The sequence below is a fragment of the Canis lupus genome, chromosome 8, assembly GCF_011100685.1.
Source record: "Canis lupus familiaris isolate Mischka breed German Shepherd chromosome 8, alternate assembly UU_Cfam_GSD_1.0, whole genome shotgun sequence".
NCBI lineage: Eukaryota > Metazoa > Chordata > Mammalia > Carnivora > Canidae > Canis > Canis lupus.
Window position 1 is genome coordinate 69,663,129 of NC_049229.1, and position 12,788 is coordinate 69,675,916.

At 54.7% G+C, this 12,788-nt stretch overlaps 11 non-coding genes across 11 annotated transcripts; all 11 read left to right on the top strand.

Annotated features, from left to right (window-relative positions):
* The first annotated feature begins 29 nt into the window (after nucleotides 1-29).
* MIR379 (microRNA mir-379) lies at nucleotides 30-88 on the top strand. The gene has a single exon (NR_049360.1). It is a non-coding gene; the product is annotated as a microRNA mir-379 (primary transcript).
* A 1,226-nt stretch (nucleotides 89-1,314) lies between these two features.
* On the top strand, nucleotides 1,315-1,372 carry MIR411 (microRNA mir-411). Its single transcript, NR_049361.1, has one exon. It is a non-coding gene; the product is annotated as a microRNA mir-411 (primary transcript).
* Nucleotides 1,373-1,768: 396 nt separating this feature from the next.
* MIR299 (microRNA mir-299) lies at nucleotides 1,769-1,831 on the top strand. Its single transcript, NR_049474.1, has one exon. It is a non-coding gene; the product is annotated as a microRNA mir-299 (primary transcript).
* Nucleotides 1,832-2,984: 1,153 nt separating this feature from the next.
* Nucleotides 2,985-3,041, top strand: MIR380 (microRNA mir-380). The gene has a single exon (NR_049362.1). It is a non-coding gene; the product is annotated as a microRNA mir-380 (primary transcript).
* Nucleotides 3,042-3,714: 673 nt separating this feature from the next.
* Nucleotides 3,715-3,770, top strand: MIR323 (microRNA mir-323). Its single transcript, NR_049363.1, has one exon. It is a non-coding gene; the product is annotated as a microRNA mir-323 (primary transcript).
* Nucleotides 3,771-4,002: 232 nt separating this feature from the next.
* Nucleotides 4,003-4,083, top strand: MIR758 (microRNA mir-758). The gene has a single exon (NR_049513.1). It is a non-coding gene; the product is annotated as a microRNA mir-758 (primary transcript).
* A 665-nt stretch (nucleotides 4,084-4,748) lies between these two features.
* Nucleotides 4,749-4,828, top strand: MIR329B (microRNA mir-329b). Its single transcript, NR_049488.1, has one exon. It is a non-coding gene; the product is annotated as a microRNA mir-329b (primary transcript).
* A 247-nt stretch (nucleotides 4,829-5,075) lies between these two features.
* On the top strand, nucleotides 5,076-5,135 carry MIR329A (microRNA mir-329a). Its single transcript, NR_049364.1, has one exon. It is a non-coding gene; the product is annotated as a microRNA mir-329a (primary transcript).
* A 2,470-nt stretch (nucleotides 5,136-7,605) lies between these two features.
* Nucleotides 7,606-7,686, top strand: MIR494 (microRNA mir-494). The gene has a single exon (NR_049494.1). It is a non-coding gene; the product is annotated as a microRNA mir-494 (primary transcript).
* Nucleotides 7,687-9,626: 1,940 nt separating this feature from the next.
* Nucleotides 9,627-9,684, top strand: MIR543 (microRNA mir-543). The gene has a single exon (NR_049365.1). It is a non-coding gene; the product is annotated as a microRNA mir-543 (primary transcript).
* A 1,705-nt stretch (nucleotides 9,685-11,389) lies between these two features.
* Nucleotides 11,390-11,447, top strand: MIR495 (microRNA mir-495). The gene has a single exon (NR_049366.1). It is a non-coding gene; the product is annotated as a microRNA mir-495 (primary transcript).
* Nucleotides 11,448-12,788: the final 1,341 nt, after the last annotated feature.

A 12,788-nucleotide genomic window follows, 5' to 3' on the forward strand; every position in this document is an offset into this window, starting at 1 on the left:
TCAGCACCACTCCATGGTTCCTGAAGAGATGGTAGACTATGGAACGTAGGCTTTGTGATTTTTGACCTATGTAACATGGTCCACTAACTCTCAGTATCCAATCCATCCTCGGAGGGCACCCCGGAGGTGTTGCCAACGTGAGGGACGAGGACACTGGGTTTAGCTCTGGCACTGCTCCATGGTAACTCCTGGTGCCTGTGTTTGATGCCCGAATTGCGCGACAAGGCCTATCCGATGCACCCTCTGGGGGGTTTCTGGAGGCGATGCAACCCAGGGGCAAGGACACCGGTTCCAGCCTCAGCCGTGGTGCTTGAAGAGATGGTTTGCCCTGTGGCGTATGCACAAGGAAGCGTTTGGGTGGCATGGTCCACCACTTCCCAGAAGCCCAGCCAGCTTTGGGAGGGCTCCGCGGAGCCAATACTGCCTTCAGGGGGACCCAGCAGTCCAGCCTCCAGCACGCTGTGTGGTATTGAAGAGCTATTGCCCTATGTTGACGTTCCTCTCTTTGTACTAATGTTCCCCTCTGATCGAGATTAAATGCCATCTCAGAGGGTTTTCTGGAGGCAGTGCCAAGATGGGGGATGAAACGGAGGTTCTGACCTTAGGGAGTCAGTTGAGCAAAACGACATCTGCTTTGCTTGTGAAGATGGCATGGTGGTTACTGCTCAGGTCCAGTCGGCCTACGAGGACCTCTGGGGAATGCCCCTGACTTTGAGGCGGAGATGGCCATTAGTCTTTTGCTTGTGGCATTTTTTTTTTTTTTTTGGTGCCCAGTACTTGGGTTTACAGCCCGGGCTTCACATGCCCCGAGTCTACCTGCGTGGCCTGCTCAGTAGAACTAGACAGGTGTTCTTTCCGGTTGCACACAGGCCATCTTAGAGTTGTCATTTTGCTCACCACTCCCCTCCCAAACCCTCCCCCGGCCCCACCCCGTCCCTTTAGCCACACGCCATGGCCACCCTCCCACTGTGCCCGCTTACCCATTCCCTCAGATCCAGCACGGTGCCCAGCACATAGTAGGCACTTAATCAGTGTTTCTGGAATCATGAAATCCATAACGTCGTCCACTTCTGCTCAGTGGGACTTGCAGCCTTGGAGGGCTTCCTGGAGGAGTTGCCAGCTTTGGGGATAAGCCACCAGTACCAGCGTCAGCACCAGCTCCTCACAGTGGAGACAAGACTCCTAGCCTGTGTGTGCTTGTCGCATGATGCATGTGTTGTGCTCGACCTGCCCTCTGATTCCCCCAGCTCTGGAAGGCTTTCTGGACGCGTCCTCAACCTCTGTCCTCGGCGTCCCTGTGTGGTACTTGGAGAGATAGTAGACCGTATAGCGTACGCTTTATCTGTGACGTATGTAACACGGTCCACTAACCCTCAGTATCAAATCCATCCTCGAGGCTCCTGGAAACGACGCTGTCTTCGGGGAGGCGCCATTGGATCCCACACCAGGCCTCTTCGTGACGCTCGAAGACATGGTTTTCTGTATGGCATGTTCTTTTCTGCATGATGCAAAATGACATACTCTCGCTCTTCTTATATCAAGTTCTGCCTCGGGAAATCTCGCCATCTCTGGGGAGGAGATCTTGATTCTTTCTGGGATCAGTGCTGCTCTCTGGCATTCAATGACATGGTTGACCACGCAACTGTTGTTTAGTGTGCACCATGGCCTGCTGCTCCTCAGCGTCACACGCAGCCGCGAAGAGGTCCCCAGAGGCAACCTTGTGAACGTGAGCCTTCTTCCGGTCATCACTGCCCTCGTGCGGTACTTGAAGAAATGGTTTACCGTCCCACATACATTTTGAGTATGTATGTGGGACGGTAAACCGCTTCTTGGTATCTAGCCCAGCCGTCCAAACCATCCCGGAGCGAGCCCGAAGTCAGAGAAGCGACACTGGTCTCCCTCAGCACCCTGCCTGCTCCGTGGTACTTGGCGGAACGGTAGACTGTTAGATGTGTACTTAATCTGTTAATGCTTGCAACACAGTCTTCTCGGTGTCAAACGCAGCCTCCAAGGGCTTCCCTAGGACAATGCTACCCTCTAGGAGGGTGTCCTGCTTCCACGTTGGCACGTCCCCCCCCGTTAGTCCTTGAAGAAATGGTGGTCGGTGCCTCAGATGTTCGTGAAGGAGGGATATTACACGTGGTCCGCCTCTTGTCATCCTCCGAGCTGTCCTCAGATGGCTTCAAGACCCAGTGCCTGTGTAGAGACAGGCGTGGGTGCCCACGAGATGGTGCCACTCCAGGTACTTGAAGACACACTGACCCGTTGTTTTCATTGACGATACGTGTACAGTCTATCTTTTTCCCATGTCAAGTGTAGTCATCTCGGGGAAGATGCCCTGGCTCTGGACTCAACACTGCTCCTCCACGAAGATCTGATTGGCCCCGCCGTGTATGCTTACAGACGTGATGCACGTTCCGTGGCCCACTTCTCCCTATCTGCAATCCGGCCTCAGAGTCGAGTTGGAGCACTGGTTCTGATGTCAGCACCCACCTCACGGTACCTGGAAAGGGTTCGACCGCACTGCATGTATTTTATTAACAGCGTATGTAACATGGTCGACTTCTTTTCAGTATCAAATTCAGCCTTGGAGGTCTCCAGGCAGGCCACGCCGGCCTTTGGAGAGGAGGTGCCAGTTCCGGCACCCGCGCCGCTTTGGGATACTTAGTGGAAGTTGACCATGCTTCATACGTTTTACTTACAACGCATGTCACTTGGTCCACCTTTTCATAACAGCAGATGCACCTTGGGGGGCTTCCTGTAGGCGATACTAAGCATCAGGCATCGTGCTCGTTCCGACGTCATCTCCACTCTGGGTCCTGGAGGGGTCTCTCTGTGCTGCGCCCACTGCATCTGTAGCAGACATTGCATGGTGGCTTCTTCTCAATACTGCATCTAGCCTCAGAGGGCTTCCTGGAGGTGGTGCTAACGAGAGGAAAGAGACGCCGGTTTTGACATCAGCCCTTTCCACGGTACCTGAAAAGATGGTTGACCATAGAACATGCGCTAGCTCTATGTCGTATGTAATATGGTCCACGTCTTCTCAATATCAAATTCAGTCGCAGAGGGCTTCCCAGAGGCAAAGCCAACTTCGTGGGAGACACATTGGTCTGGCTTCAGCACCACGCCACAGTGTGTAGAGAGATGGTAGACCATAAAGCGTACGTGTTGTTTACGACGTATGTGACATGGTCCACTAATTCTCAGCATCAGTCAGCCTTAGGGCCTTCCCGGGGGCCATGCCGACTTGAGAGCAGGCCTGTGTGGTAGGCACCATCCGGCATAGATCACCAGGCGCCTGGCCGTAGACCACGTGCTTTATTTATGACGTTGGCCGCTTGGTCCCCCCACCAACACTCAGCACCCAATCCCAGCCTTACAGGGCATCCTGGAGATGGTAGTGGCATTGGACACGGGCTTGTGGTCATTGCCACGTTTGCTGATTGGTGATAATTCATGACGCTCACTGATGGCAAAGGGGTTCCTGGAGGTGACACACCAAATTAAGGGAAGAGAGGCAGGGTCCGCGTCACTTCCTGGTATTTGAAGATGCGGTTGACCATGGTGTGTACGCTTTATTTATGACGTAGGACACATGGTCTACTTCTTCTCAATATCACATCTCGCCTCGGAAGACTTCCAGGAGGTGATATCAGCTTTGAGGAAGAGCCACTGTCCTGGTGTCAGTACTGCTGCTGCTTGGTACTTGGAGAGAGGTGGTCCGTGGCGCGTTCGCTTTATTTATGGCGCACATTACACGGTCGACCTCTTTGCAGTATCTAATCCCGCCTTGCAAGCTTTCCTGGAGCTAACATCAACCGTGGGGTGGGGACACTAGTTCTGCGCTCACTGCAACTCCGCGGGGTTTGTGATGCGTTCCTTTGTCTTGTGTGTGATTGATAACTCATGTGTGGCAGCCTTTTTCTCAGCAAACCACTCTGGCTTGGCGGCTTCAAGGGCAGGGGTAACTTTGCGGACAAGGCGAGTGGCATCGACACGTGTCTGGGTACATGAGATGGTTGACCAGAGAGCACACGCTTTATTTGTGCCGTTTGTGACCTGGTCCACTAACCCTCAGTATCTGATCTCCTCTTGGAGAACTTCCGGAAGAAGTGGCGACTCTGGGAAAGAGACCATAAACCAGGGCCAGCCAGGCTCCGCTAGACTTGGAAGAGAGAGCGTCTGCGAGGTGTCCACCATACGTGGGCCAGATATGGCAAACTTGGACTTATTTTTAGTAGGAGGGCCTTTCCTTGGAGGGCTTCCTAAATGTGAGGCCGTCCAAACACAGGCAAAGGAGCATGCTGTCTGCACCACCCCAAAGTACTCGAGTGATCGGCTGACCAGAGCGCGTGCACTTTACTTACGACGCAGGTCGCTTGGCCCGTGCACCTCAGTATCTGGGGAGGGTTGAGAAGACCTTTTGGGGAGCCAGCCTTGCCTTGGGGCATCCGTGTCTCTCTGTGGCCCTGGGGGTTAACTCTAAATCCGATGGTTCTTGTGACCAGCCTCTCTGTGGTATCACTACCCTCTGGCCAGGATGCCAACTTTAGGAAGTTCGGGATGCCGTTGGGGTCTGCTCCACGGGGGTACTTGGATAGTTGGTTGTCGGACAGCATGCACTGAACTGATGGCTTACACCAGCAAACTGACTCATGCGCAGTGTCCCATCCATAGTAGCAGGACTTCCAGAACTGAATGGCAAGTCTGGGGAAGGATCAGTGGTATTCTTGTCAGTGTTAATCAGTGGTACCTGAAGAGAGGTTTTCTGGGTTTCTGTTTCTTTAATGAGGATGAAACACACCTGGTTAACCTCTTTTCCAGTATCAAATCCCATCTTGGAGGCCTTCTGGTCCAGATCCCAGCTTCAGGGAAGGGTGTTACTGTCAGCTCCCATCCAGTGGACAGAAATAAGTGGTTGACCACAAAGCCTGTGCCTTATATTTACAACTAACGTCACCTGTTACACTAACTATCAGTGTCCAGTCATATTAGCAGGACTTCCAGAACGGAGTGTCCAGTCTGGGGAAGGATCAGTGGTCTTCTGGGTCAGTGTTAATCAGTGGTACCTGAAGAGAGGTTTTCTGGGTTTCTGTTTCTTTCATGAGGATGAAACACACCCAGTTAACCTCTTTTCCAGCATTTGCCTCTCCTTGGAGGCCTTCTGGTCCAGATCCCAGCATCAGGGAATGGGCACTGTGGACACGAATATGTGTTTGGCCACAAAGCCTGTCCCATATTTCTGACTTTTGTCATCTATTCTACTAACCTCCAATATCTTATCCATTCTTAGGAGGCCTTCCCAAGGTGCTGCTGACCTGGAGGAAGACAGCGGTCCCCATGACAGCTCCATGTCCCAGAACATGCAGGTAGGTCATCAGCAGTTGTGTTTATCTTGCTTCCGAGGAGGCATACACAGCCAGCCTCATGCAGTATCCGGTCCCGCTATGGAGGGATGGCTGGTCTGTGTCCCCTTTGGCGATGGGCTTGGAGTAAGCCCAGCCCACGTTAGGTAGATGCTTCTTGCACAGACAGCATGCCCTGGAGAGACAATGTAGGTGGCCCGGGCCTCTGCCCCTCAGCTTCTAGTTCATTCTGAAAAGGTGTTCTGGACGTCATAACATCTCTGGGGAAAAAAAAAAGATTATTCTGAGATCAAGATGAGATCTTTGTGTGTATGGGTGGGGGGTGGGGGGTCGGAGGGTTCCCCTGACGTTAGTCTGGGATGGACCTGTTTATCTCTAATAAGAATTCTGGTGTTGATTAATGTTAAACCTGGAAGAGTGCTTGCTGTTATGCCAGTTTAGGGGAAAGGCCTTTGTCCTCATCCCTGATCCAGGAGACGTGAGCAGCTAGCTAACCTCAGGCCGTGGGATTTACCAGAGATGCACTAGGATGCACTCTATCCTATGCACCCTTAGGAGGCAATGCTGATGTTAGGGAGGAGGCTGGGTTTCTCTGGATGATTCTTCTTTGCAGTCCTTAAGGAGAGGTTTCCTTTGGTGTGTTTGTTTCTTCTAGGGCAAGTCATTTCCCCCGACCACTCTTCAGTATGAAATGCCAGCTGGGGAGACTTCTGCACAGACGGAAGTGGTCAGCCCTTGTCCTGGGTGAGCGAGCCAACACTTAGGCTTCCCTCGCTCTGCCCATTGTGTCTGACGCTGGTGCTCCTTGCCAGTCCTTCTCAGGAGGACTTCAAGAAGACGACGTCAACCTTTGGGAGAGGAGATGGTTCTTGGCCGGCTCAAAAGCCAAGGCACAGAGGTAAGTTGTTGATGGCGTGTTGGTTTTGATGGCAGTATGCCATGACTCGATTCTGGGCTCTTTTGAGACGTTTGGGGGAAGGGACGTGGGGGTCCTTAAGAAGGCCCCGGTCATTTCCACTAAATCCCACTCTGTTTTTTGAGAGCCAGAACACATGCGGTGGCGACGGTGACGGGCACAACCCAGTCTTTAACATCAGCTGATGCTCAAACACCATCTTGTCTACCTAGAAAGAGCTGAGAGAGAGAGACAGACAGACAGACAACTTGTGGCAGAGGTAAGGCGCCATCCGGGCAAGGAACTGCTGAGTTCATGCACTCCATTAGTTAAGCAGAAGTTGAAAGACAGAATGTGGGGCATGGGGGTGGCATATGGCTTGATGATGACTCTCCTTGTCCTCTGCTCACTAGCCTGACCTGGAGGGAAGGAAGGGCACAGTCGTATAACTCTGGAAGAAGAAGCCTGGGGCTTGCTTTCCCTTGGGGTGTGACTCCTCTCTCTCTTCCATCCTATCAGGGTTTTGGCTGGCCTCCCTCCCTGGTGGGGCTGCAAAGAGTCCAGAGATCTCAATAATCCCTCTATGATGAAAAAGTTAATGGTCAAAGGTGTTTGGTAGCAAAACAGAAAAGCCAACCCAGAGTTGGCACCAACATTCGGGTAACCGACTGAAGGAAAGGAGATTGGTTTTCATTCCTCAATGGTACCAACTTAAAGGGAAAGCAGTGGAGGCCACTGAATGGTGTTTCCTCTGGAGGGCAGGGGCCCGGCCCCGCCCCTTGCTTTCCTCCTCTACCCAGCAGGAGGTTGCAGTGGGCGCTCACTTGACTTATGACCAACCCCGTACTGTGCATCTGGTTTTAGGATCACACCTTAGCCTGGAAGACCGCATGGCCAGTTCGGCACAGGGGCCGGGCTGCCAGCCTGCTGCAGACCGCGTCACCTGTCCCAGGACCACAAAGTGTGGGCAGTACAGGGAACTCTGTCCTGATGCGCTGAGGCACTCGCGGAGGCCTACGGACTTCCAGAAGGAGACTGTGGCGCCATCAGCAGGAAGGCGCCAATAACCGGAGGGAGGTTGTACACTAAGTGTTCTCTGTCTTGGTGGAAAATATTTCATGGGGGACCTCTTTCCGGTATCAGTTTTAAGGGGTTTCTTGGCTGATGTCCAGAAACCACTGCAGGACGCTTGAATAGGACACATGACATCTGGCCTCCCAGGTGCAGCGTAGACTCAGGAAATGTCCCCAGAGGTCACACCAGCGTCGGTGAAGATTCAGCAGTTTTCTTTTTGTGTTTTCCTTTTTTTTTCTTTTAATTTTTTTTTTATGAGTGCTAATCGTCGATACTCGAAGGAGAGGTTGTCCGTGTTGTCTTCTCTTTATTTATGATGAAACATACACGGGAAACCTCTTTTTTAGTATCAAATCCCACCCTGGAGGCACTTCCTGTTCCCGATGCGGCCTTCAGGGAAGGGACCTGGCCAGCTTCACCCTGAGTAGGCGCAAGGAAGGCGGACCGGGCGACATGTGTCGCGGGGCGGAGGGCGGGCGGTGTGTGGCCCTCAGGATCCTGCCGTCCCGTGGACAGCTCCTTGGAAGGGAGGCCACATTTGGAGCAGGGCCCAGGTTTTCATGGTGGAGGGAGGCGGCTCACTATGGTGTGCGTCTTATTTGATGACTCCCGGTGGGTGGTGGCTCTTCAGGGTGGGGTCTCGCTCGGATGGCTTTCTGGACACGCCAACAGCATCATTGAAGGGACTGTAATGCCAGCCGCTCTCCAGGGTAGCTGAGAGGATGGTAGACCGGTGACGTGCGCTTCATTTATGCTGTAGGTCACCCGTTTGACTATCCATCAGCGCCCAGTTCATCTGTGGGATGACATCTTGGTGCACGTGGATGCTTTGGTGAAGATATAGGAGGGTTTGAGGCCAGTGTGAATACAGTGTCTATAGAGCGGTCACCCTTTGCGGGAGGGATCCCTGTCTCATCGTTTTAAAATAAGTATAAACAATCATTAGTGAATAATCTTCTCTTTCAGCCTCACATCCTGCCTAGGAGGACCGTCCGCCTGCCTACAGACAAGGTCAGGGATGAGGCCTTGCTATCGGTGCCCCCACCGCGCCCCCCTCCCCGCAGCGTGCGTTGAATGCAGGATGGGTGTATCAGCTGATGCAGGGGGCCCGTCTGTCCTTGGGCGGCCCGGTGGGAGGGCGTGAGCGCAGCGATGCTGATGTGGGGATCGTCTGTGGCTGTGAAGTCAGCTCCATTCTGTGGTACCCGGAGAGGGCCGGTCTGATGAGCTAGGCGCGTAGATGATGAATGTCACACGGTCTGTCTCTTTTCAGTGGGAAGTCTCACCCCCAGAGGATCTCCTGGATGCGATGCCAGATTCCAGGCAGGGCCGTTGGCGTCTACAGCACTACTGGTGAGTGAAGGGATGGGGGGCAGAGGAGCTCTGAGTGTGGTTTCGGTGAGCCCCTGCTGGGTCATCCCACTCCTCTCTGGGTGGGTTTCACGTCCAGGCTCACTACTCGGGGAGAGAGGCTTTGCTGTCATCACTCGACTCCGTGTCTGTTGTCCAGCTTTGCTGGACTTGCGAGGACCCAAGCAGACTGGATGTCTTTGGGTTTCAGCTTCTGTCTAAGAGGCATTCTGGAGTGATGCCGACTTGAGAGAGGGGCCCTCATTCCTGGAGGTACGGGGTGGATGTCTCACCCGGGAGCACACGTCTCCTGGCCCCGTGATCCAAGGCACCCCCACCCCCACCCCAGGACAGCGTACAGAGACCAGGCCTACTCTGTGCAGTGGAGGCAGGAGTGGACGTCTCCCCGCAATCCTCCTCCGGGGCTCCCACGGCGATGCCAGGCACGCGAGAAAGTAAGTGGTCACTTAACCCCGAAACTTGGAACTGGAGCATTTCTGCCTGCGTCTGTTTGGCCAGAGCGGGTTGCATGGCCAAGCCCAAAGACAAGGGGTGGGTGCACCCCTCTCCACCTACGAGGAGGTCGTGGCGAGGGTGCGGATGTGGGGATGGTGAGTATGTGGAGCGAGTGGCCCGGCAGTCCTCATGGGCCACTGAGCACTTGGGTTTCGTTCGTGATTCGTTCTTGAGTCGGTGACCTCCAGCGTCCCGCGTGCCCCGCGAGCACTGCCTGGAGCCAGGGCCGGTCGGCAGCGGGGCGACTGTCGGGGCCCAGGTCTTACCATTGCGTTCGAGGCAGCGTTGTCCGTGAGCCACCGTGTGTGTTTGACGAACACCGGACCTCCGCGGCGCCCATCCGGGACGGCGTGCTTGCCCACCTGCTCTCAGGACGTCCGCCCGGGCCGCCCCGCCGCTCTGACTCAACCTGCGGTACTTAATGAGAAGTTGCCCGTGTTTTTTTCGCTTTATTTGTGACGAAACATTCGCGGTGCACTTCTTTTTCAGTATCCAAAATCTGCCTCGAGGACTGCTGGCTTCGGGCGCCGACTTCGGGGAAGCCGCGTCTGCTCCGGCCGTAGTGGGCTTTGGTCGAGATCTCGGCCCCCCTGCATGTGTTCCTTCCCCTTCCTCAGTTTCCCCTGGCTTCTGTCCTGAAAGCTCCCCCTCTTCCTGCCACGTGGCCCGGATTGGACTGAAGCCCCTTCCCCCACCCCCCAGGTGCCCCAACCCTACACACAGCACCCCGGGTTAAGTGAGTTGCTTTATCTCTTCCCCTTTGCTGTTGCGATGGATCCAAAGGTGGGCCCCTAACTCCACTGAGCTAATGAGATGCCAGGTGTTTGCCGAGGCTTCTGGGAAAGGAAATATTTCTCCATCTCCTGTGAGAGATGCCAGAGTAGATCCTGTATTTCCCATCAGCCATGTGATGTGGTAATGTGAGCCTTGATGCTCCCATGGCCATTTAATGACCGAGAGGAGAGTGCCTGATTCTGTGCAAGGCCGGGCTGTGCAGACCCAGAGACGGAAATGTGTACCATAAAAGGCAGTGATTAGGGAGTTAGCCGGGAACCAGGACCTGGATGATATTGTTTGAGCCCCTGGATCAAACTGTACCTGAAGCTTGCCCTGCCTCTTCACTTTCACATTATTTAGGCCTATGAGTTGCATGAAGCCTAAAAATCTATCGTTTAAGCCAGTTTGAGTTGTGTTTTATCTTGGGCTAAAAACAGATGATCACCTCATGCACTTTTTTCAGTGGCATGTGTCTCTTGGTCGGCTAGTCGCAGTTATCCTATCTAAGGCAGATTCTTGGTAAAAAAGGGATTTTTTTCTTACGGACTTACTATGTTTGGACTTTAAATGTGTTGATTTATGAAATGACAAATAATTCCTGATTAATGTGTTTTGTATCCAGGGTAGGGCCCCTGGCATGGGCCCTTCTCCGGGAGACCTGAAGGATGGAAGATCCCAGAGCATCTCCCTTGACCCTTCACCCTCAGACTCCCTCCCTCCTCGGAGGACTTTCCCGGATGTGCTGTTGACTTTGGGGAAGATGTTCTTGTTCACATCTACTGCTCCTTGGCCCTCTGTGATGGGTTTGCTCTACCTGCCATAAGTCGTACTAGACCCTGAACGGCCGGTGTTGTAGAGCACAGCCGTGTCGCGAAGGAAACAGAAGCTCCTGTCAGGAGGGGAAGCCATCGGAACCGTGCAAGACACAGGAGAGCTCATGCTGCCCTGGTGGCCTCTTTGGCCTGATTCCGACTCCTCGGTCTCCTGTCCCTCAAGAGGAGGCCGTGCTAGAACCGCTGACTGGTGAAAGAAACTCCGTCTTGAGGTCCAGACTGTCCTGTTTTCTCTGGAGTGACGCTCTCTGTGAGCATTTGTGGAGTTATTAGGAAATATTCTGGAGCCTGTTTGCCCTGATGGTCGGTTCCTGCCCGGGAGGACTCCCTGGGGTCGTGGAGCAGAGGGACCGCCACCCGCCCCACCCCCGCTCGGTGTCAGCCTCGCCTGCGAGGACGTCCCGGACGTGCTGCACCCCCCACCCAGGGTGAGCCGGCGCCCTACTGCTCTCCAGCACGTGTTTGATGGGTGGCATTGGCCCGGCTCACCAGCGCACTCTGACCCCCGTGTCCCTTCTCACGCAGGTGGACGGCCAGAGGGAGCGAGCCCAGTGGCGCCCACCTCTGGTGCCTGGGAAGAAGTTGCCCGTGTTATTTTCGCTTGATACGTGCCGAAACAAACATGGTGCACTTCTTTCTCGGTATCAAATCTCGCCTTGAAGAGCTCCCTGGGCCCAACTGGAGAAGGGACCTTGGTGTCACTGCCTGTCTTGGTACGTACATGGAGGGTCTGCCCTGGGCCTGCGTGTTGGCGGCTTGAGGGACACATGGCGTCTGGCCACCTGCAGCTCAGCCACGGGCCATGTCCACCTCGAAGAATAGACGCAGCTGGGCCTCTCAGTCCTATGCAGCCCCCCCTGCACGGAGGCCTGGGGAGACCTACTTCCAGGCTCTCTCATGAAGAATTCCCCCAACATTTGAAAGGAACTCGGGTGACAGTCCCCCCAACACTGCTACAGTCCTAAAGACAAGTAGCTGGTGAAAACCATCCTCCAGGTCCCTCCAGAGGTGCGGGTGGACGGTTGCCAGCTGTGTGCAGTTTGACTATGACGTGTCACTTGGTGGACGGTCACCCGCGCATCCATAGTGGAATTGGTTGGGAGCACCAACAATGGCGGAAGGTGGCAGTCCCTGTGGTCTGGGAGAGAGGTTTCCCCAGGATGGTTGTTATATGGGGACTAACACTCCCCTCCCCTAGCCTGACTCTTCCCAGGTTCCTGTTTTGCCTCAGAGGGACCTTGGTGCCATCAGCGGAGAAGGGACCTCGGTGCCGGCCCCCAAGGAGGGCCACAGAATGATGTGACTGCAGAATGGGGCCTCGTGAGCGACTCAGCTGTTGGGGTCTCTCTGCTCCCCGCCCCCATGAATCCATCCTCAGGCTGCCTTCCTGGAGGAGGGGCCCCAGGGCTCCCGGACGGCTCCATTGTGTGGCACTCGAAGAGGAGTTTTCCCAAATGAACTCGTTGTGTTCGTGACGAGTCATTCTTGGCCGGGCCCATTCCAGGACCACATCTGCCCGGGAGGATAGGTGGTTTGAGCTGACACGCTCGGGGTGTCAGCAGCTCTCGGGGGTCAGTGGTGGGTCACGGTCCAGAGAGCGTGTGTGGGGCGGTCACGGTCGCTTTGGCCACTCACCCTCTGTTTCTGTCTACCCTAGGAGGAGTGCCTGGAGCTCCGCCGGCTGGGACGAGATGCCACGGGGTCATTCTTGGTGCTACACTTTGGTACTAGAAAAGAGGTTATCCGTGTTTCTTCGCTTTATTTATGACGAAAAATACGGGTGCACTTCTGTTTGAGTATCATATCCCGTCACTGACGCCCAGCACCGACCAGCTTCTGGGAAGAGCTGCTGCTGGCAGCCCCACTGAGGGTACTCGGGTCTCCCTGGGCCCAGCAGATGCCTGCACAGTGGTGGCTCCCGTCCCACCCATTCTCTAGGGCCCATCCTCCCTTCAGAGGTCCTCCCAGGGGCAGAAG